Source organism: Bos mutus, chromosome 3 (genome assembly GCF_027580195.1).
Source record: "Bos mutus isolate GX-2022 chromosome 3, NWIPB_WYAK_1.1, whole genome shotgun sequence".
Classification (NCBI taxonomy): domain Eukaryota; kingdom Metazoa; phylum Chordata; class Mammalia; order Artiodactyla; family Bovidae; genus Bos; species Bos mutus.
Window position 1 is genome coordinate 64662775 of NC_091619.1, and position 23750 is coordinate 64686524.

A 23750-nucleotide genomic window follows, 5' to 3' on the forward strand; every position below is an offset into this window, starting at 1 on the left:
GCCAGAAAAGCAAAAACAAAAGACAACGATGGTGGAAGAAATACTGGAATTAGAGCCTGAAAACTTTGATGAGGTCATTTATTAGATGTATGGCCCCGGGAAAGCCAGTTAAATTCTGTGAACTTCCATTTTACATGTAAATTAGGCATAATAATGTTTTTCTCTTTATGAAGTGAAGTGAAAGTCACTCAGTCGTGTCCGACTCTTTTTGACCCCATGGACTATACAGTCCATGGAATTCTCCAGGCCAGAATACTGGAGTAGGTAGCCTTTCCCTTCTCCAGGGGATCTTCCCAACCCAGGGATCAAACCCAGGTCTCCTGCACTGCAGGCAGATTCTTTACCAACTGAGCCATAAGAGAAGTCCAAGATTACTGGAGTGGGTAGCCTATCCCTTCTCCAGGGGATTTTCCCAACCCAGGAACTGAACCTAAGTCTCCTGCATTGCAGGTGGGTTCTTTACCAACTGAACTATCAGGGAAGCCCTTTTCTCTTTATGCATGTATGCTAAGTCGCTTCAGTCGTGTCTGATTCTTTGCAACACTGTGGACTGTAGCCCGCCAGGCTCCTCTGTCCATGTGGATTCTCCAGGCAAGAACACTGGAGTCTGTTGCCTTGCTCTCCTCCAGGGGATCTTTCCAACCCAGGGATCCAACCTCATCTCTTACGTCTCCTACAATGGCATGCAGGTTCTTTACCAGCTGAGCCTTAAGGGAAACTGTCCATAAAATGGACAGTTTCTACCTTCTGAACTTCACTGCTGCATCTGACACTCTATCACTTCTCTATTCTGAAATCCTTCTCACTTGGCTCATACCATTTCTCTCCCTGTTCCTTCATGTCTCTAACCATTCCTTCTCTTTGGAGGGTTTCTTTGCCTCTCTACACTTCTTCAGTGTTGTTTGCCCCCATGTTTCAGTCTTTGCCCTTTTCTTCTCACTCTACACTTTATTATTATTATTATTTTAACTTTACCATATTGTATTGGTTTTGCCATACATCAACATGCATTTTTATTTCAATGAGTTAATACACTTTGGTTGTTTACCTCTCTGGTTTCATCTTTCTCCATACTTCCCTCCCACTCTATCACATGTCCTGAAATACTGGCCCACCTGAGCCTTTACACAGCTAGCTCCCTCAGCTTGATATTCTACTCATTCTCTTAGCTAACTCCTACTAATTCTTTAGTTCTGAAACTGTCATTTTTCTCCAGGAAGCCTTCCTTGACTCATGAGACTGGGTTAGGTGCTTCTCTGCTGCTGCTGCTGCTGCTAAGTTGCTTCAGTCGTGTCCGACTGTGTGCAGTCCCATAGATGGCAGCCCACCAGGCTTCCTGTCCCTGGGATTCTCCAGGCAAGAACACTGGAGTGGGTTGCTATTTCCTTCTCCAATGCATGAAAGTGAAAAGTGAAAGTGAAGTCGCTCAGTCGTGTCCGACTCTAGTGACCCCATGGACTGTGGCCCACCAGGCTCCTCCATCCATGGGATTTTCTAGGCAAAAGTACTGGAGTGGGGTGCCATTGCCTTCTCCACTAGTGTGTGTTAAAACAGCACTCCCATGCTTACCCTAATTATGGCATTCACCACAGTATAAGGGCTTCCCAGGTGGTGCTAGTAGTACAGAACCTGCCTGCCAATGCGGGAGACATAAGAAATGTGGGTTCAGTCCCTGGGTCAAGAAGATTCCCTGGAAGAGGAAATGGCATCCCACTCCAGTATTCTTGCCGGGCCAACCCCATGGACAGAGGAGAGAGGAGTTGCAAAGTCAGACATGACTTGAGCTTTCCAGGCAGTAGTAGAGGATGAGATGGTTGGATGGCATCACCAACTCAATGGCTTGAGTTTGAGCAAATTCTGGGAGATGGTGAAGGACAGAGAAGCATGGTGGGCTGCAGTCCATGGGATCATAAAGAGCTGGACATGACTTAGCAATTGAACAAACACAGCAACCATAATATGTGGTAATAAAGCACTTTCTTGACCACCTCCTCTACCAGAAAGTGAGGTCTTTGAGAGCATAGACTGTATTTTATATACCATTGTATCCACAGTATTTAGCATGTGCTGATATATAGAACGGAGAAGGCGATGGCACCCCACTCCAGTACTCTTGCCTGGAAAATCCCATGGACGGAGGAGACTGGTAGGCTGCAGTCCATGGGGTCGTGAAGAGTCGGACACGACTGAGCAACCTCACTTTCACTTTTCACTTTCATGCATTGGAGAAGGAAATGGCAACCCACTCCAGTACTCTTGCCTGGAGAATCCCAGGGATGGGGGAGCCTGGTGGGCTGCCGTCTATGGAGTCGCACAGAGTCGGACACGACTAAAGCAACTTAGCAGCAGCAGCAGATATATAGAAGACTTATATAATAATTGTTTACTGAATAAGTAAATCCTGCCAACTTACAGAGGAAGCACTTTATATGCTGCGATATATTGTGTGACTCTCATTATGGTTAACATTATGTGGGACTACAATATAAATAGGACACACCATTCATCACACAAATATTTATTAAGCAACTCTTATGTGCCAGGCACTCTGCCAGATGTTGAGAAATGCAGCACTGAATAGACAGACACTCTCCCTATTCTCATGTTATTAATAGTCTCCTGGCCAAAACTCTGAACAAAAGCCTTGGAACAGGATTTTTAATGGTCCAGCCCACTATGCTATCTGTAGACTCAGGTAAGATTCTAACATCAACCACACCTGATACAGAATTGAAGACAGCAGACACCATACCCCAACCTTCCCACTAGAGGCCTAAGGTCGGGGACTTCCATTCTCAGTCCACATTTTGCTCTTCTCTTACTTCCACCTGGACCTTCATCTGCATATTTGGTAAACTTTATGTTCCTTTTCTACAACACAGAGGATTGATTCCTTCCTAGTGCCTAGCTCCATGCCTGCTAATTAATAAACTATAATTTAAAATAAATCCCCAAAGCCATCATGAAAAGGTTTTCAATATCCATGTAGTAACCATCAAAGCAAAGAACTCTAAAAGATCCCATTCCTTTGACTCAATTTTTAATTCCCTTAATAAACTGTCTATACTACATTTTAAAATCTGCTGTTGAATATTTCCAAAAGATTTTCAAATTAATCTTTTGGTTTTTTTTTAAATTTTTATTTTATTTTTAAACTCTACAATATTGTATTGGTTCTGCCATATATTGAAATGAATCTGCCACAGGCATACACTTGTTCCCCATCCTGAACCCTCCTCCCTCCTCCCTCCCCATACCATCCCTCTGGGTCGTCCCAGTGCACCAGCCCCAAGCATCCAGTATCGTACATCGAACCTGGACTGGCGACTCATTTCATATATGATATTATACATATTTCAATGCCATTCTCCCAAATCATCTCACCCTCTCCCTCTCCCACATCAGTGTCTCTTTTGCTGTCTTGTACACAGGGTTATTGTTACCATCTTTCTAAATTCCATATATATGCGTTAGTATACTGTATTCGTGTTTTTCTTTGTGGCTTACTTCACTCTGTATAATAGGCTCCAGTTTCATCCACCTCATTAGAACTGATTCAAATGTATTCTTTTTAATGGCTGCGTAATACTCCACTGTGTATATGTACCACAGCTTTCTTATCCATTCATCTGCTGATGGACATCTAGGTTGCTTCCATGTCCTGGCTATTATAAACAGTGCTGCGATGAACATTGGGGTACACATGTCTCTTTCAATTCTGGTTTCCTTCAAATTAATCTTTTGGAAATATATTCTCAAATTTCAAATATCCATTCAATCTTTGATCATTTTATCATCTCCCACTTTCATGCTTTCTACATATATTATTAGTTAACATATAGATGAGTTTCACCTACTTGTCTATAAACTTATGTGGAATTTGCTGCTATATTTGTTGCTGTATAGCAGAGAGTTCCCAGGCCCTCCTTCAACTTCACATAATAATCCTTACTAGAAATATTCATATATATTTATTATTCATGTGGATCATTATCATTATGATCAATAAACTTAAACAAAGTTTAAGGACACAAAGTTACCTTGGTTGCTATAGGAAAACTTATTAAACACAATTTCTTCAAAGTTCTTAACTGGCACATATAATCAGAATAATGATTTTAAAGTACAGGTTACATGTTGTAAAATAAAGTTTCAAAAGCTCCAGAATGGGACATCCTTGACAGTCTAGTGGTTAAGACTGTGCTGCCAATGCAGGTGGCTCGGGGCTCGGGTTCGATCCCTCGTGGGGGAACTAGGATCCTATATGCTGTGCAGTCAAAAAAAAAATTCAGAGTAACTTCCAGCCCCAGTTATTTTGATTTCTAATAACGTAACAGCTTGCCATTCTTTCTACCTTCATCAACTTGGCTACTACCTTCTCTACCACTCTGTGCTCTTTAACTCTAGTCTATGACTCCAGCTCTGCGGATGTTAACTACGTAAGCCCAGAACTAAAATTCTTACCTGGGCTTATTAGGCCCTTTTGCAGGTTCTCCTAGCCTCTCTGACTTACCTTGTCTTCTCCCATTCCTTCAACCTCCCACCTTGACAAATATATTCAGTGACTATTTCTACCTCTGAGAGATTTTTTTTCTCCCTGTAGTGCATATAGTACCTTAGTTCCCCACCAGGGATGGAACCCGTGCCTACTGCACTGGAAGCTCCGAGTCCTACCCACTGGACTGCAGCGAATTCCCTCCAAGAAAATTCTTAAGCCACTTCCTTACCAGTGAAGTATTTTCCCAAACTAACAATGGTGGTTTTCTGCATTTCACGCTAAGAATGGACTTTTTTGCTTTCAGTCTCTGACATCTCAAAATGTGCTTAGATTTTTCTAGATATATGTAGATTTTCTGGTTTCTAGATGCATCTGACATAAATCAAAAATTTTATATTAAACATATCAGATATATTAGTCTAATCTATCTTCTTTATTTAACTTTTTATTATTTCAGGAATATAGTGAAAGCAACTAATATAATCAAACCTCATATACCCACCACTAAGCTTCAACAAGTATTCGCTTCTTCCATTGTCTTCAACAATACAATCTATTTCATTTACTTTGTCCAATATCTATTTCAGCATAATGCACAATACTTTATAGATGCTCTAAATCCTCCTCCAGCTACACTCGCCACATTCTAGGCACCATGCAGTGCATCCTCCTAACACCTCAGAATTATGCCCAGAATCAAACCCTATAATTCTGGCCTTTGATTCTTTCTTGGGAAGACTTTAAAGTAACCACTCAAAGAAAACTGGTGAGTTCTCATTTGAGGAAGTCATTAATAAAATGAAGTTATATCAACAAAATGTAAGAATTTTTAAAAAGTTATAATAAATTAGAGGAAAGACCTGGTTTCTCTACATTATATAAAGGAGAAGAGTGGAAACTAACAACTGAATCCCTATTATCTGCTATATATTAGGTGGTTTGCATGTTATTTCATAAACTTAGAGGTGATAAGTATGATAGAGTCAGAAATAATTGGGAAATGAAAAATTAGCTAAAATGAATAAATATGTACTTATTAATTAATTCAAAAACATTTATTAAACATCTTTCTACAATGTGCTAGACAGTATAAGGCACTACATATACAAAGATGAACGTAGAATAAAATATTTATTTTCAGGGAACTCATAGACCACATGGGATGACAGACAATCACCAAGAAAATATAAAAGGGCCCAACGTACAGGCCTGCTATTGAGGAGCTCAGAAGGCTTTTGTTTATATAGATTGTATCTACAGATATCAATGTATTAAAAATTAGAAGAGAATTTTCAAATATATACTTGTCATGGGAAATAAAAATGTATTTTCCAAAATAAAAATTATTAAAAAAATGACCAAAATTACTTTTACATTGTTTTGTTTGCACATCTCTTTAATATCTGGCTTTAAAAAAAGATAGCTATATTCTCATATCTACTTTTGTATTCAAACTATTGTGATATGTTGTTTTGATTGAAGTATGTAAAGAAAGTATGGCCTCATACAGATATGTAGTTATAAAAGAAAGGCCTATGGGTCCTTGAAGGGTCTTGGGGACTTCTAAGGATTCTAAAACCATATTCTGAGACTTGTTGAATTATAGGAAAAATATTCTATCAAATCACACCAGTTTTAATTCAAAAAAGAAAGTAGTTTGAGTGGGCACTCCCTGTCTGTATTCTAGAATACTAAATAAGGATTAGTTTAACAACTTAATTCTTACACTCAGTAACCTAAATACCAAGGGATTTTATATCTGGAATCTCACAGACTTTTCTTAATCTAGTATTAAGTGACTTTTCTTATCTGAGCAGGCAGATGTCAGGTCTTTAGCCACCTTAAAGGAGTAACAGCAGCACAACAATTAGGCCCCACTGTACTTTTCTAAATGTCTGAGATCTCAGGCAAGCCAGATGAATTGTTACCAAAATTAAGAGAAAACAATGACCTAAGGATAAGGTTGAACATGTGATTCATCAACAAGTTTGGTCATAATAAAGGGACGATGAATAATAAAGGGATTTAATTCCAGGTGGCACTAATGGTTAGGAATCTGCCTGCCAATGTAGGAGACACAAGAGACTCAGGTTCAATCCTGGGTTTGATCCCTGGGTTGGGAAGCTCCCCTGGAAAAGGAAAATGGCAACCCACTATGGTATTCTTGCCTGAAGAATTTCATGGACAAGAGGAGCCTGGCAGGCTACAGTCGATGGGGTTGCAAAGAGTTGGACATGACTGACTGACCAAGAACAGTACACAGAAGGGATTTAAGAATGCCAATCCAGCATATTAAGTGCTGATGTTAAATGAAGACAACTAAGTATCCAGCATAGGGTTCTGAGGGAATATTGTATGCAGTCTTACTATAGCCTGTCTATGATCTATCAAAAATGCATTTTTTTCAAACTTGACAGATTAGACCTGTATTTATAACATAGTATTTTTGTGAGGGAAACCTACTATGTACCAGGAATTATGCCTTGGTGATGGTATACAAAATATATGTGACAGCCTTTGAAATCAATTAGCTTTGTTGGGAAAAATAGATGGGACCACAACTAATGATAATACAAAGTAGTAAGCGTACATAATAGCAGGATATGTACAGAGCTATAGAAATATGGAAAAGTCATGGAAAAGATCATGGTGGGGTTAAGGAGGAGGTGGGGTTTAAGGCAGATTACACAGAGATAAATGGTGACATTTGATGTAGATACTGAAGGATAAGAGGATTTCACAAAGTAGAAAGGAGAGTAAGGACATCTAGGCAAAAGGAGCAACATGAACAAAAACATCCAAGCCTGACAGCCCACTGAAAATTTGGGGAGCTATGAGTTGTCCAGAGAATGTATGGTAAAACTAGAAAGACAGACTGGACACAGAATGGAAAGATTCCCAAATGCCAGACTAAGAAAAAGTTTAGACTTGATCCTACAGTCAATGGGAGCCAGCAAAGGATTTTTAAAGCAAACATGTAACTTAATGATACATGTATTATAGAAAAGAAAAAGAGACTGATAGCAGTGCAGAAAATTGGAGTAAAATGAGGGAAGACTACAGGGAGAAAGACAAGTACAATGATCTTGGCAAGAAAAGATAAGGGCCTGAATTAAGATGGTAGCATTAGGAATGACAAGTCATAAAACATATTTTAGAAATAGGATTGACAAGACGTGGTAACCCATTTATTCATTTATTTAAGAAGTATTTATTAAGCTCCAACTATATGCCAGAGATGATCCTAGGCTGTGAAGAAATGAAAGTGAACAAAAAGACAAAGTCCCTTCCTCCAGGGAAGGGGGCTGTCTTGGGAGCATTATTGCAAAAATTTTGACCAATTAGATTTGGAGGGTAGAGGTGAGGAGAGGAAGGAAGGAATTGGTTCAAGGTTTTTATTTTGAGTGAATGGATGAACAGGGTTACCATTAAAAGCATGTTTAAGGGGTAAAAAAAATGAGTTCAGCTTTGAACAGGTTTTACTACCTGTCAGAATTACATTAGGGGTCTTGTTATACATGTACTAAGAATTATGAATTTTTAGAGCTTATTCACAAAGACATTAAAGACCAATTAGTCAAAGCCATTCATTTATCATAAGAAAAAACAGGAGGCTCAAAATGATTCCGTGACTAATCCAAGGTTGTAAACTGTTCAGCAGCAGAACAAGGAACTAGACTCCAAGTTTCTTGACTTCTAGTCAACTACTTATTTCACTCTACCATTCTACATTTTTATCTAAAAGTACTTGAAATACATATACATGAATTGTATATATGTAAAATTAAAAGACGCTTATTCCTTGGAAGGAAAGTTATGACCAACCTAGATAGCATATTCAAAAGCAGAGACATTACTTTGCCAACAAAGGTCTGTCTAGTCAAGGCTATGGTTTTTCCAGTGGTCATGTATGGATGTGAAGAAAGCTGAGCACAGAAGAATTGATGCTTTTGAACTGTGGTGTTGGAGAAGACTCTTGAGAGTCCCTTGGACTGCAAGGAGATCCAACCAGTCCATCCTGAAGGAGATCAGCCCTGGGTGTTCATTGGAAGGACTGATGCTGAAGTTGAAACTCCAGTACTTTGGCCACCTCATGTGAAGAGTTGACTCATTGGAAAAGACTGATGCTGGGAGGGATTGGGGGCAGGAGGAGAAGGGGACGACAGAGGATGAGATGGCTGGATGGCATCACTGACTTGATGGACATGAGTCTGAGTGAACTCCGGGAGTTGGTGATGGACAGGGAGGCCTGGCGTACTGCGATTCATGGGGTCGCAAAGAGTCGGACACGACTGAGTGACTGAACTGAACTGATGTGCTTAGTTGCTCAGTCCTGTCTGACTCTTTGTGACCCTATGGACTGCAGCCTGCACTGCAAGCAGATTCTTTACCTCTGAGCCACCAGGAAAGCCCATATACATGAATACATAAACAAATATACTAATGTTGGTATCAACTGGCATAGCAATTAATGAGGTAGACTTCAGGAAGTTTTTAAAAATGACTTAATAGCTTAATAAAAGGTGTTTCAAAAATATACTTTGGGGCTGTTATAAAGTAACTTACAGGTTGAATACTAAGGTATAGAACTCAAACTTTGAAATAATATGAAAGTCTCAAAGTAGAATATAATATTAAGTATAACAGATTATCTTAAAATATGCATGCTAATGTTCCCATTCTAAAATTTCACTGGACCTCTGTTTGACCTCTAAATGTTCTAAATTTAGTTACTTTATTTGATTTTTCTATGTGCAATTAAAATATTTCAAGATAGCAAATAACGCAAGACTTAAGAATTTTAAATCATAACTCTCTATCATTTACAATAACTGTTTCATCGTGTGAAAGTATTATCTCCTTTCTCAAGGAGAACAGACTTGACAAGAAAGTGACAGCTTTAAATCTGCATTTCATTAAACTCAAGTAAATTCTTTGTCTCAACTTTTAGGAAGGTTATAGACAGAACACTTACCTATATACTAGAAGTAAATGTTAAAACCCACCTCTTTATAGAACAAACAACATTGTTTTCAGCTTCATAAAATGTGAGCCTAAATTTTTATCATTTTCTACTTGTACAAGAAATATAAACTTATGTAACCTTATTACATTTAATGAAGGTTGTAACCTTCTACTTTGAAAATTATATTATTAAACATTATAAACCTCATTCAGTTCAAAAATATGAAACTGGATCCTATTTTACCTACTTAAAATAGTGAGTTTTTTCCTCCTACCAGTACATAATTCCTCTCTGATAATCAACAATCTTTTTTTTTTTTTCCTTTGGCTGTTTCTTTCATTTTGTTTTTTAGTTTTTAATTTAGTTTTTTAGTTGAAGTACAGTTGATTTACAGTGTTGTGCCAATCTCTGCTGTATAGCATAGTGACTCACTTACACACATTTACACATTTTTAAATATTCTTTCCCATTGTGATTTATCATAGGATATTCAGCACAGTTCCCTGTGCTGTACATTAGGACCTTGCTGTTTATCCATTCTAAATGTAATAGTTCGCGTCTACCAACTCCAAGCTCCCAGTCCTTCCCTCTCCCTACCCACCTCTGCCTTGGCAACCACAAGTCTGTTTCTATGTCTGTGAATCCATTCCTGTTTTGTAGATAGGTTCATTTGTGCCATATTTTAGATTCCACATATAAGTGATATCATATGACATTTGTCTGTCTCTTTCTGACTTAGAATGATAATCTCTGGTTGCAGTCACACCAACAATCTTATTTTCAACCTGCCTCGTCATTCTTCCATATTAATATATAATACTTTGCACTCGTATGACTGTGTGGAATATTTTTCAAAGAGCATTCACCATACTCTGAGTCCCTGAAGGGAAAACCTGTGCTCTACTCCATTTTTTATCTTTAGTGTCTCACCTAGCAACTAGGACACAGTACAAAGTCAGTTCACGTTTGAGCTAGTGGATGAATAACTAAGAGATACCAGAAAACTGTCTGATCCAAAATGAGCCCAAATGAAACTTTTGTATGATATCTCTAAAAGGAAAGCTGATGATGAGGATGCATGAATGAATGAGTGAACAAACAAACAAAATTGTAGAGAATAAAATTAAATGGAGTCAGTTTACATTAAACTAGATATCGTGAAAAACCAGATGTGGGATTCCCAAGCAAATGGATGTGGTGATTTCTGGAGCACACTGGAATTCCTCAACCCTCTTCAAGTGGAAGATGGCCTTTCAGTGAGGGACATAACTGGGAATGGAAAGACCCAGGCCTCTGGCTCCAAACAAGTGGGTAGGGCGGTTAAGTAGAAGAATAGCAGTAAACTGCACTTTATGACCAATGTGTAAGGGTTGCTAAAACTCTCCTGAAGACTTCTAAGATGGGGAAGACGTAGGATTATTTAAGAGTTCCTAGGAAAGAATTCTTTCCCAGAAGTATCTCCCCTATACTTTCTAAAATCCCATCAGTTAAAATATTTTGTTTTAGTTCTCAAAACATGGTTCCTTTCAGTTCAACTGACACTAGCAATTACAGTGTGTCAATGACAGTTAACCTCTCCTTCCCAGCTCCATGATTACATTATTTGAGAGAAGGATGTGAATCAAAATATATCTATAGCATTTAAAGTTCAGCTTCCTGGTTCCAAGTCCAGCATATCATGGCTTCAGACTTACCCTAAACTTAGATCAGGGCCCTGCATATTCAAGTGTCTATGGTCAGGTAATGTAAGTTAATGTTATGCAATATAATTGACAAATAATGTATATCAGTGATGACTAGTTATCAAACAACAGGGGATGGTAGAGACTGTGTTAAGAGGAGAGTGTGTTGTGTGCCCTGTCTGAGAAGGGAGTCACTACTTAGTTTTAGAGTATCCCTGCTATGCAGAAATGTGGACCAGTTTTGCTAAGACCTTTCAATTTTTCAAGAGAGGCTGAAAATCCATATTTCAATATAAAATGTACAATTTTGAAATATGCCTGTGGCTAAACGTGGCTTTTTGGCTCCCAAATTGTAGACCCTGATCTAAATAAACAAGCAGCACTAAGAAAATACAAAGAGACAGGGGTGGGGGCTTGTTTTGGCTAGAAAGAGGGAGGCAGAGTGAAAAGGAAGGAAATGGCAGGAAGGAGGGCCAGAAAGAAAGGCGAAGTCAAATTTCACCAACCTCAAATGAGTCCAGGCATCAAGAAGTTATGGTTTCTCAAGTATCTACTTAAGTCATTAAAGCCTAAATGTCCATTCTGTTAATCACATGCCTGGATTTCCAAAGTAGCAGCATTTCAATTCATCCATCTTGTTAAGTGTGCTGATAGGGTCATCCCTTCAAAACCAGACCCAGGGTCCAGGTTTGAGCAGGGAGGCTCTTGCCAACCAGCCTTGTAGAGACATTGCCCGCCTCCTCTACTGCCTTGCAGCGTGTAGCAACATCAGACTAGGAATCAGGACAGTAAATCCCAGGGTTTGTGTAAGGGGCTGAATGGTGATAACTCTGTTGGTTTACACTTCTAACAGAAGCCCATATAATCTAAAATCAAACTGCCTGTATCAAGACAAAAAATTTTTTCACCAACCTCAAAACCTGGCCAAGGGATGGATCCCAGACTGTCTTCTAATCAGAGAACAAAAAGGAAGAGATGACAAAAAAAAAAAAAAAAAAAAAGGAGGGGGAGAAAAATAACCAACTATTGAATACTTACTAGATGGCAGATACTGCATCAATGTTTTCACATAGGTACTTTCACTGAGATATGGCATTCTGAGGGGAAAAAGTCCTATTTGTGGAGAAAGAGGGAACTATATCAAAGTACTAACAGTTTACATGTCAGATGATGAGAGCCCCTTTTTCGGTTCCCCCCAATTTTTAACCATAACTATAACATAGTTGTATTAATTTTCTAATAAAAAACAAACTTGACTGAAAGTTAAATAGCTGGATTTCTGGGTAAAAATTCATCCATCCTACCATATTGAAAGTATATTACCATGCAATGTGAAGGATGTGCTCAGTCATATGTGACTCTTTGCGACACTTTGGACTGTAGCCCTGCAGGTTCCTCCATGCATGGGATTTTTCAGGCAAGAAAACTAGAGTGGATTGCCATTTCCTCCTCCAGGGGATCGTCCCGACCCAGGGATTGAACCTGCGTCTCCTGTATTTCCTGCATTGCAGGTGGATTTTTTACCTGCTGAGCCATCTGGGAAGACCCATACTATTACAGTCAAGCCAAACCATGCACTGAGTATTTAAATAGATGAAGAAAATATAACAACTCCAAGTGTGTATAAATATGTAATCTTGATAAATGATAAAACCAGAAGGAAGAGAACATAAAAGAAACCATACAGGTGATGTAGACCACAGTTTAAATAAGAACAGAAATATGTGAAATTACTAAGAATGGTATAGGTCATTTTCCCTCTTAATTATAAAGCCAACTACTAAGATGTTTTGTGTGTCTGGCCAGCATAACATAAAATGCACAGAGTCCTCTTTTATATAAAAATATCCAGATATCTGCCCATCTGTTACATACTTTTCTACATTTACTGTAATACATTGTTTTCTTTCTTTTAGGCATGTATTTTTACTTAATATTTTTATTTGCTTTTGCATGTGTGTGTGTGTGTGCACGCATGCTCAGTTGTGTCTGACTCTTTGTGACCCAATGGACTGTAGCCTGCCAGGCTCCTCTGTCCATGAAATTTTCCAGGTAAGAATACTGGAGTGGGTTGCCATTTCCTTCTCTAGGGGATCTTCCCCACCTAGGGATCAAACCTACATCTCTTGTGTCTCCTGTACTGCAGGAGGATTCTTTAGTGTTGAGCCACCAGTGTGAAAGTGAAAGTTGCTCAGTTGAGTTCTATTCTTTGGGACCCCATGGACTATACAGTCCATGGAATTATCCAGGCCAGAATACTGGAGTGGGTAGCCCTTCCCTTCTCCAGGGGATCTTCCTGACCCAGGGGTCGAACCCACGTCTTCCGCATTGCGGGCGGATTGTTTACCAGCTGAGCCACGGGGGAAGCCCTTATTTCCCTTAATGAGTTTCAAAGGTAACAGTAGGGGTTCTTCCCCCCTAAATGAAATAGTATCTCATTTCAGGCCACTTGGGTTCTAAGCAATCTAAATTCCCAATTGTGTGTGCATGTTCTCAGTCACGTCCGACTCTTTGCAACCCCATGGACTGTATGTAGCCCACCAGGCTCCTTTGTCCATGAAATTTTCCAGGCAAGAATACTGGAGTGGGTTGCCATTTTCTACTCCAAGGGATCTTCTCCATCCAGGGATCAAATCCATATCTCTCACCTCTCCTGTGCTACAGGCAGATTCTTTACTGCTGAGCCACCAGGGAAGCTCTTAAATTGCCAATTAATCTCACCCAAATATACATACCCAGTTTTTATTCTGTTCACAAGTGAAACTCTAACCCAAATACCTCAAATGTAATTTCAGGGGAAAAATACTGTTCAAAAACCTAGATAATGCATTCCTTTGTTGATGCTAAATATAGTCATCTCAAGATGACATACATTTTGACAATGATCAGTCTTACATATCAAATTTTCAAAAACAGCAAGATTCCATTTTCAGGTGAGCAGGAAAAATTGCTATTCTCTACATTTCAGTTTAAAATGGATTTAAAAGTGTGACTCTTTCATGAAAATGGAATTACATCAATACTGTTTTAAGGTAAACTGGATTTTAAAGAATCTTGTGGTTTTTACTTTGGGCTCTTTAAGGGAATCACTGCAGATAAAATACAGAATTGCCCACATTTTTCTTTAAAATATTCCAGTTAAAATACAAAATATTTTTAAAAATAGGAGGCTAATAGCTGTGAGAATCTTAATTAACTACATTAAATAATGAAAGTTTATTTATACTGGTATGTGTGTGTGCTCAGTCCTGTCAGACTCTTTGGGACTCCATGTAGTCCTGCCAGGCTCCTCACTTCATGGGATTCTTCAGGGAGGAACACTGGAGTGGGTTGCCATGCCCTCCTCCAGGAGATCTTCCCCACTCAGGGATCGAACCTGACTTTTCTGCCTCTCCTGCATTGGCAGGTGGGCTCTTTACCACTGAGCCACTTGGCAAGCCTTATTACTAAATATACCTCCTCAAAAAAACAAAACAAACCTTGTCCCTCAATTTAATTCATTATTCACTTTTCCACCCTACTGGACTTCAAAACTGAAAAGAATTTCAGACTTATGTGTATTCTGCGTTTTCTTAGGGCAGAAATTTAACCTGTTAAAAGGATTATCAGGGGGAAAGTAATGCAATTCATTCAATGACTGACGGATGACTAAGATGGTATAAATACTTAAGTTGACTTAATCATGCTACCCAACACATAGTTATGCTGTGACTCGAAGACCCGTGGGCCCACACATGAATTCATTAACAAAATTTAGCTGGTGAATGATGCTCCAGTTGCTTCGCTCATGGAACTGATTTCTTTCTTATTATGGCTTATTTCTTTTCTCTACCTGCCTCCTACCCAAGGACAGACATTTTGTTAGGACATAGCCTTATGCTATTTTTATCTTGTTCTCCTTCTGTCCTCTCTCTCTCTCTTCCCCCCACCCCGCTTTCCAACTCTTTGTTCACATTCTGGACCTTAAATAAATATGAAATGAAGACCTTGAAGCCATCAACGATTCTGAACTTGGCTATTTTCTTTACAAAAGCCATTAATTAATAATAAATATATATATATATATTTTAGCATTTGTAGAGCGTTTCACAGTTTACAAACAGCTGGAATGGCTGGCGTTTTTAAAGAGTATATAGTCAAGGGAGGTCTCGAGAGGTGATTCCATCACTCATTCCAAGTTCAGCTCTAGCTGCACAACTCCCAACATCCGACCTCGGACAGAATCGCGAAAAACTAGTTTGGAGGGAGGGGGCAGACGACGGGTAGTTAAATCACATCTCACTCCCCAGCCTCCCACTGGGACAGACAGGGAATGATTTCTCTCAAAAACAGCAGGCAGTGCCGGCGGACAAGGAGACAGCGCCGGGGGCACGTGGTGGGGGAGGACGCGGCACTTTACCTGCCGGGCCCACTGGGACCGAGCAAGGGGTCGGGAGCCCGCTCCACTTGCAGAAGATCACTCCCGGAGGATCACTGCCTGCGGGACCCAGAAAGCTCCCGAAACTGCACACATAGGGCGCAAGCTGAGCTGAAGCTGCGGAGCTGGGCAGGGATGTCGCGGCCAGAATCTGCCCAAGGCCGGTGACCGCGGAGAGACAGCCAGGCCGCCCCGGCCCGCCCCGCGCCGCGCGGAGCCCGGGGATGCGGCTCCGAGGGCCGGTTCGCTCGCGCCGAGGACCAACACATCCACACAGCTGGATGGACCCCGGCCAGGAGCCGCGGCGCGCGTCCCCGCCGCCCCCGCCAGTCCCCCAAGGGGAGCCGACGGCTCGATCTCGGCCGCCCCAGTCCCACGTCCCCCCGACTTCTCTCACCCTCCTCAAGCCAGCGACACGCGAAGGTCCGGGGTGCGCGCGCGGAGGCTGTGCGCGTCGGGCGCCGGGGTGTGGGCAGGGGTCCGGGTGCTCCAGCCGCCACTCCAGCCGCTGCGATCTCTCTGGCCGCCGCCGCCGCCGCCCGCTCCAACAGCAAGTTTCCATAAAAGTCCTGGTGCGCAGCCTGTTCCCGCATTCCAGGCGGGCCCAGAGCCGGCTGCAGCTGTTCCAAAACACGAGGCCAGTTCCCCCAACCCCCGCCTCCGCCGTATCGCCCAGAGAGGGGTGGAGAGTCGAGAAGGAAGGCGGGCGAGGGGGGCGGTGGCTGCCAACTTTCCGCCGGGACCTGCCGGTCGCCCGACTCTGGATCCCGGAGCTGACCCCCTCCCCTCGGGTCCGCCTTCGCGTCCCGGCGGGCTCCGGGGAAAGGAAGCTGCCTCCCCAGTGAGGAGCGGGAGCTACTGGAGTGGGATTCGGAAACAGGCTGCAGCTGCCTTCCCTCTACCCACTAACGGTTTGCTCTAGGGCCTGCTTCTCAGCTGAGCTATCGGTTCTGGGGTCTAAGTAGCCAAACCACCACCTCATCTTCATCCAAAGCGTCGCCCCTCAGCCAACTTTCCTTTTACTGCTGAGAGCAGAGACCAGCAGACCCGGGACCACTTCATCTGTCTGTTGCTCTCCTTCTCTTGGTTCTGGTCTTTTACTCTCAACAGAATGGTTGATAGAGAAAAGTGGACGAAAGAGAGGATGCGAAAGAGGGGTGGACGCGGAGGAGGAGGCGTAAAAAGAAATAAGATTTATATAATATCCCAGTTTTCCTTAACTGAGGGCAAATCATCTCTGGTCTTTCTAAATCCACATTAAGGCATCTTGCAAATATTAGCACCAGCTAATTGAATATTAGAACTAGATTGAATATTTTCAATCTGGACCATCAGCCTGTCAATTAAAGCCATCAGACAGTCCATATTAAAACCTGAAATACTCATTTAATGGGGACATTTTCCTGGTGGGGGAGATCTTCAAGTCTTCACTGCGTGCATAAGATGAATATCAATTTAATGAATGAATAAACAAAACTGAACTAGCATCTACACAAACCAGGGACAACCACCTCCAACTTCTAGCACTAGCAAGACAGTGGTGCTCAGGTTACATTTTCAAAGATGTTGAAAAGGTCTTCTGGTCTTAACTACAACCTTCTTTATCCACCCCATCCCCATACACTATTTGCTCAGGATGGCAATTCTTTTAAGAGGTATAAGCCATTCATTCTTAAATTACAGAAAAGTTCTAGATTGGTTAATTAAAAAGCAGCTATTTAAACTTGTTATCTTGCTCCCTTCAGTACCATCACCCTGACCTTCTTCGATTCATGGAATTTTCTGTGGTCACTCCAGTTGCCCAGCCTTTGCATAAGCTGTTCCCCCTGTATGAAATTCTCTTTCCCTAGACTCTTCACCTACCTAAATTCAACATATGCTTTTGCTATCTGCTTATATGTTGCTTTCTCAGAGCAGTCTTCCTTTTACCCCAATCTGTATCAGTCCCTGGGCTTTCAATGTGGCTCAACGATAAAGAATCCACCCACAATGTGGGAGAAACAGGTTTGATCCCTGGGTCAGGAAGATCCCCTGGAGTAGGAAATGACAACCCACTCTAGTGTTCTTGCCTGGAAAATTCCATGGACAGGAGTCTGGGCTGCAGTCCATGGGATCACAAAGAACTGGACACAACAGCATGCATGCACGTATCAGTCCCATTACAAATTCTTATTCCACTCTTCCTCCCTACACTTACCAATTTATAATTACACTTTTATATTTATGACTTAAAGAAGTGAGAGAAACTCTCCTAAAGGATCTACTCAGCAGATTCACCAGACACAACAAAGCTCTTCATTCTATAAACTTTGCTAGCTACCCACGGCATGCAAAGCTGTGTCTTCTCCCCTCGATTCATTATTCATTCACTCAACAAATATTTAGTTCTACTTAGGATACACCAGTCACAAAACAAAAAGCCCTGCCATCATATGACATATATTCTAGTGGAAGAGGACAGACAGTAAGCAGATAAACAGCTTAGTAATAAGCAATACAGATAAAGCAGAGCAGAAAAGTAGGAAATGCTGGGAATGGAATGGCTGGATATTATCCCTTTGGATAAGAGTTTAGAGAAAGCCTCATATGAGAAAAGCCTATGAGCCATGTAAGTATCTGGAGATCTCTGTGAGAAGATTGGTCTGGGAGGAAGTGCAAAGGCCCCATGAAAGATGCTATCTGACATATTCTACAAAGAACAAGAAGGCCATGTGAGGCTAAATAGTTCAGTTCAGTTCAGCCACTCAGTGGTGTCTGACTCTTTGGGACCCCATGAACCACAGCATGCCAGGCCTCCCTGTCCATCACCAACTCCCAGAGTCCACCCAAACTCATGTCCATTGAGTAGGTAATGCCGTCCAACCATCTCATCCTCTGTTGTCCCCTTCTCCTGCCCTCAATCTTTCCCAGCATCAGGGTCTTTTCAAATGAGTCAGCTCTTCACATCAGGTGGCCGAAGTATTGGAGTTTCAGCTTCAACATCAGTCCTTCCAATAAACACCCAGGACTGATCTCCTTTAGGATGGACTGGTTGGATCTCCTTGCAGTCCAAGGGACTCTCAAGAGTCTTCTCCAACACCACAGTTCAAAAGCATCAATTCTTCGGTGCTCAGCTTTCTTTATAGTCCAACTCTCACATCGATATATGACCACTGGAAAAACCATAGCCTTGACTAGACGGACCTTTGTTGGCAATGTCTCTGCTTTTTAATATGCTACCTAGGTTGGTCATAACTTTCCTTCCAAGGAGTAAGTGTCTTTTAATTTCATGGCTGCAATCACCATCTGCAGTGATTTTAGAGCCCAGAAAAATAAAGTCAGCCACTGTTTCCCCATCTATTTGCCATGAAGTGATGGGACCGGATGCCATGATCTTCATTTTCTGAATGTTGAGCCTTAAGCCAACTTTTTCACTCTCCTCTTTCACTTTCATCAAGAGGCTCTTTAGTTCTTCTTCACTTTTGCCATAAGGGTGGTGTCATCTGCATATGTGAGGTTATTGATATTTCTCCCAGCAATCTTGATTCCAGCTTGTGCTTCATCCAGCCCAGCGTTTCTTATGATGTACTCTGCATAAAAGTTAAATAAGCAGGGTGATAATACACAGCCTTGACGTACTCCTTTTCCTATTTGGAACCAGTCTGTTGTTCCATATCCAGTTCTAACTGTTGCTTTCTGACCTGCATACAGGTTTCTCAAGACGCAGGTCAGGTGGTCTGGTATTCCCATCTCTTGAAGAATTTTCCACAGTTTGTTGTGATCCACACAGGCAAAGGCTTTGGCATAGTCAATAAAGCAGAAATAGATGTTTTTCTGGAACTCTCTTGCTTTTTTGATGATCCAAAGGATGTTGGCAATTTGATCTCTGGTTCCTCTACCTTTTCTAAAACCAGCTTGAACATCTGGAAGTTCATGGTTCATGTATTGCTGAAGCCTGGCTTGGAGAATGTTAAGCATCACTTTGCTAGCGTGTGAGATGAGTGCAATTGTGCGGTAGTTTGAGCATTCTTTGGCATTGCCTTTCTTTGGGGTTGCAATGAACACTGACCTTTTCTAGTCCTCTGGCCACTGCTGAGTTTTCCAAATTTGCTGGCATATTGATGCAGCACTTTCACAGCATCATCTTTCTAGCTAAGTAGGCAAAGGGTGAAATGATACCAAGTGGATTGGGGCAGGAGACTGATTGTGAGCAACCTTTTTCCACATTGTAAAGACTTTGGCTTTTACTCTGAGTAAGATGGGTGACCATCGGTAGATTGTGAACAAAGCAGTGACATGATGTGATGATGTATTTTTAACGTGTTCAGTCTGGCTGAAGTGAAGTGAAAGTCGCTCAGTTGTATCCAACTCTTTGCGATCCCATGGACTTCTCTGACCTTCTCTGACTATACTGACCGTGGAATTCTCCAGGCCAGAATACTAGAGTGGGTACCCTTTCCCTTCTCCAGGGGATATTCCCAACCCAGGAATCAAACCCAGGTCTCCTGCATTGCACACGGATTCTTTACCAGCTGAGCCACCAGGGAAGCCCAAGAATACTGGAATGGGTAGCCTATCCCTTCTCCACCGGATCTTCCCAACCCAGGAGTTGAACTGGAGTCTCCTGCATTTATTGCCAGTGGATTCTTTACCAGCTGAGCCACAAGAGAAGTCCTCAGTCTGGCTGGTGTGCTGCAAATACACTAAAATGAAGCAGGGAGACCAATTAGGAGATTTCCAAAATAATCGTGATGACAGGCAATGGGAGTTTGGGCCAAGGTGATAGTTCTGAAGGCAGTGAGAAATGCTTGGTGTATTTTTTTCTTGATACTTTTGAAAAGTAGAACTGGTAGGATTTTGGTAACAGATTGAGTATGAAATGTGAGGAAAAGAAGTTTTTGGCCTGAGGAACTGGAAAAATGGAGTTGTCATTTACTAGGACGAGAAAGACTGGGAGGTTTAGGCAGGTATGGGTAAGAGCTCCCTTTTGGACATGCTAAGTTTGAGAAAGCTATTAGAAATTCAAGATTTGCTGACTTACATAAACACTTCTTGTATATTTATCATGAATCAATTGGATTTGTTCTCAGACTTGACTCTATGAGTCGCACATTATTGAAATTACATAAACATCATAAAAAGGAAAAATCACAAAAGCAAAAAGTTATTGTTTTTATAAAAGCTAAGTTGAATGCTTTGAAGACTTGAAGGCAAACAGCTTTCAAAAATTACCATCCAACTAGGTGTGGGGAAGACAAATGTAAAAGACTGTGTAGAAAATTATGAAAACCTATGGGGATTTGGGACTCGTTGCTTTTCATGTAAATTTTTTCTCCTTTAAAAGTAAGGGAGGGCTTCCCTGGTGGCTCAGTGGTAAAGAATCTGCCTGCCAATGCAGGAGACACGGGTTCAATTCCTGATCTGGGAGGATCCCACATGCTGAAGAGCAACTAAGCCCGTGTAGCCCGTGTGCTACAACTATTGAGCCTATATTCTGGAGCCGGGGAACCACAACTACTAAAGCCCATGTGTCCTAGATCCTGCGCTCTGCAACAAGAGAAGCTACCACAGTGAGAAACCCGTGCACTGCAATGAGAGTAGCCCCCACTCCCTGCAACTAGAGAAAAGTCCATGCAAAAAAAAAAAAAGTCCATGCAGCAACAAAAACTCAGTACAGCCAAAATAAATAAATAAATAAAAGGGAAACTAGAAATCCCAGATGATGATTTAAAGGTATAGTTTATGCAACAGTCATCTCAGAATACTGTGTTGATCCATATACACAATATAGGCTCTGACCCTACCCCAGAAGATTGGCCCAAGAATGTGCACATATTCATTTAAAATTAAAATAATTGTAATACATAATGTAATATATATTTTTATATAATGTAACTACAATGTGTAATACATTATGATACATTATATATACATTATCTCTTTACAATTTATTATGATTCCCTGGTGTGATAGTCAACTACCAAGATAACCTCAAATGATCCTGCCTCCTAGTCTTTCCGTCCTTGTGTAAACTCCTCCCCCATCGTATCACGGTGGGTCTATGTGACTAACAGAATATGGCACAAATGCTGGTATGTCCCCTTCAAGTCTAGGTTATAAAAGATACTGTCTTTTGTCTTGATGTTTACTGGATTACTCACTCTGGGGAAAGCCAGCTGCTAGGTTTTAAAGATACTGAGGCAGTTCTGTTCAGAGGCCCATGCAACAAGGACCTAAAGCTTTCTGACAACAGCCATATGAGTAAGCAACTCTTGGAAGCAAAATCTTCCAGGCCTAGTCAGGCCTTCAGATGACTGCAGGCTCAGGACAAACTCTAAGCGAGGACCACTGGAACCAGCCATTCCTAAATTTGTAACCCTCAGAAACCATGGGACATAATGTTCATTGTTTAGAGCTGCTAAATTTGGGGATAATTTTTCAGGTAGCAATAGATAACACGTATACCTGCTTTAACCTACTTTAAAAAAAAATCCCATTTGCTATCACATAAAGTATTCAATCCTTTTTAAAGTCTCTGGACCTATTCTCTCACTGTGTCATTAAATAAAAGAATTAGCAAACTTTTAGAAGTCATGTATCTCAGGTGTTTTCAAATGTCAAAGTTCTTCTCTATATTTAAGTATTGCGATATTATTTCAAATAGCAAATTATAAAAGTTCTGTAATTTCCTATAAATAAGTACACTCTGTGAAAGGCTTCTGTGACACACATAAGAGACAGTTAAAAGCAAAACGTTGAGGTGGTATTTGATATACCAGTTGCCTTGCTGTGGCTTTTAAGTAAAGAATAAAAAGCATCATAGAAGGAAGGTTTGCCCTTTTTTTTTTCTGTATGGGAATTCAGTCCTTTCCTGCCCCAATGATAGAGGTTACTTAAGGGTTCTCACTGTTAAAAGGTAGAAAAAAAAAACAAAAAGAGCTGTGCAGCTTGATCAAATATGTCAGTAGCATGAGGAGAGAAAGAGATTAAAGGAGAAGAAACACAGGGTAAAGGATTATAGAATACAGGGTGTAGGAAGCAACACTACATTAAAAAATGGAAGTCAAAGCAGCACAAGAAAAGTAAGAAAGACAGTGGATAAACCAAGGGAGTTTTTAATGATTTCCAGCAAAGCTCTACAAATGGTGTTAACAATTGGACTTCCCAGGCGGTGCAGTTGCAAAGAATCTGCCTGCCAATGCAAGAGACCCAGAAGATGTAGGTTCAGTCTCTGGGTCAGGAAGATCTCCTGGAGAAGGGAACGGCACATTCCAGTATTCTTCCCTGGGAAATCCCACAGACAGATGAGCCTGGCTGGCTACAGTCCATGGGGTCGCAAAGAGTCAGACACAACTGAGAGACTAACACCCGTGAGCATGCAAGCAATGAAGACAGCAAGATGCTTGTAGAGAGGTATTTTAAACAAACATAATAATTCAGAGAGAAATATTTAAAGTGCAAAATATTAAGTTCACATAGCACAGTCAATGAAAATGGCATGAGATAACAGAAGGATGGCAGACAGCAAAGAAAACAGAAGATGAGACGGAAACACAGATCTAGTTTTCCATTCTATCTCCAACCTCAAATCCTTGCTAGGAAAAAGTTTAACTCCTATTTATATGATTTGCTTATTAATATACTTAAGTTTATGTTTAACTTAAGAGTCTAAAAATACAGCTATATACATTTATCTATCCTGTACATGTTTGTTCCAAAACAAACCTCTTCATTAAAAGTCCCAAATCAAAACAGTTTTTATAACCAAATAAACCCTTCTCTCCATCTGGTATCATCAGCAGTATCCAGGCAGCATCCCTCTCCTTAAGTAAATGTATCTGAATCCCTACTAAGTGGTGGGCAAGGGGCATGTCTGAATAGGGAAGAATGCATGTCCATCAATATGATAGATTCATACTGAGTTTGATGGCAATTTTAATCATAACCCTTGAAATTATTAATTAAAAAAAACCACAAGTACTTTACCTTTATTCATCACGAAACTGTTTTCTCTCCCAGTTAGTATGTAAAGGAAACATACTTTCACAGTTGATTTCAATACTTCTGCAGTGTTCTATATTCTTCATGCCTATATATGTGGTCTTATGGAGACTGAAAGTTTCCATAGGGTACATAGGATTTAATGAGACAAGTGTGACCTTGCAAATTGTAAGTATTGTATAAAGTACTCAATACATCAGCAAGATG

The 23750-nt window shown here is 40.9% G+C and overlaps 1 protein-coding gene across 5 annotated transcripts in view; it reads right to left on the reverse strand.

The window, feature by feature from the left end:
- The window catches only part of NEXN (nexilin F-actin binding protein), a 56249-nt gene extending 39921 nt beyond the window's left edge, over nucleotides 1-16328 (reverse strand). For 2 of the 5 annotated variants that reach the window (XM_070367830.1, XM_070367827.1), the window contains exon 1: nucleotides 15961-16328. The gene's annotated coding sequence lies outside the window, so the exon portion shown is untranslated. The remainder of the gene's footprint in view (nucleotides 1-15960) is intronic. The other 3 variants (XM_070367829.1, XM_070367826.1, XM_070367828.1) reach the window with 2 other exon arrangements.
- Between the last annotated feature and the right edge of the window lie 7422 nt (nucleotides 16329-23750).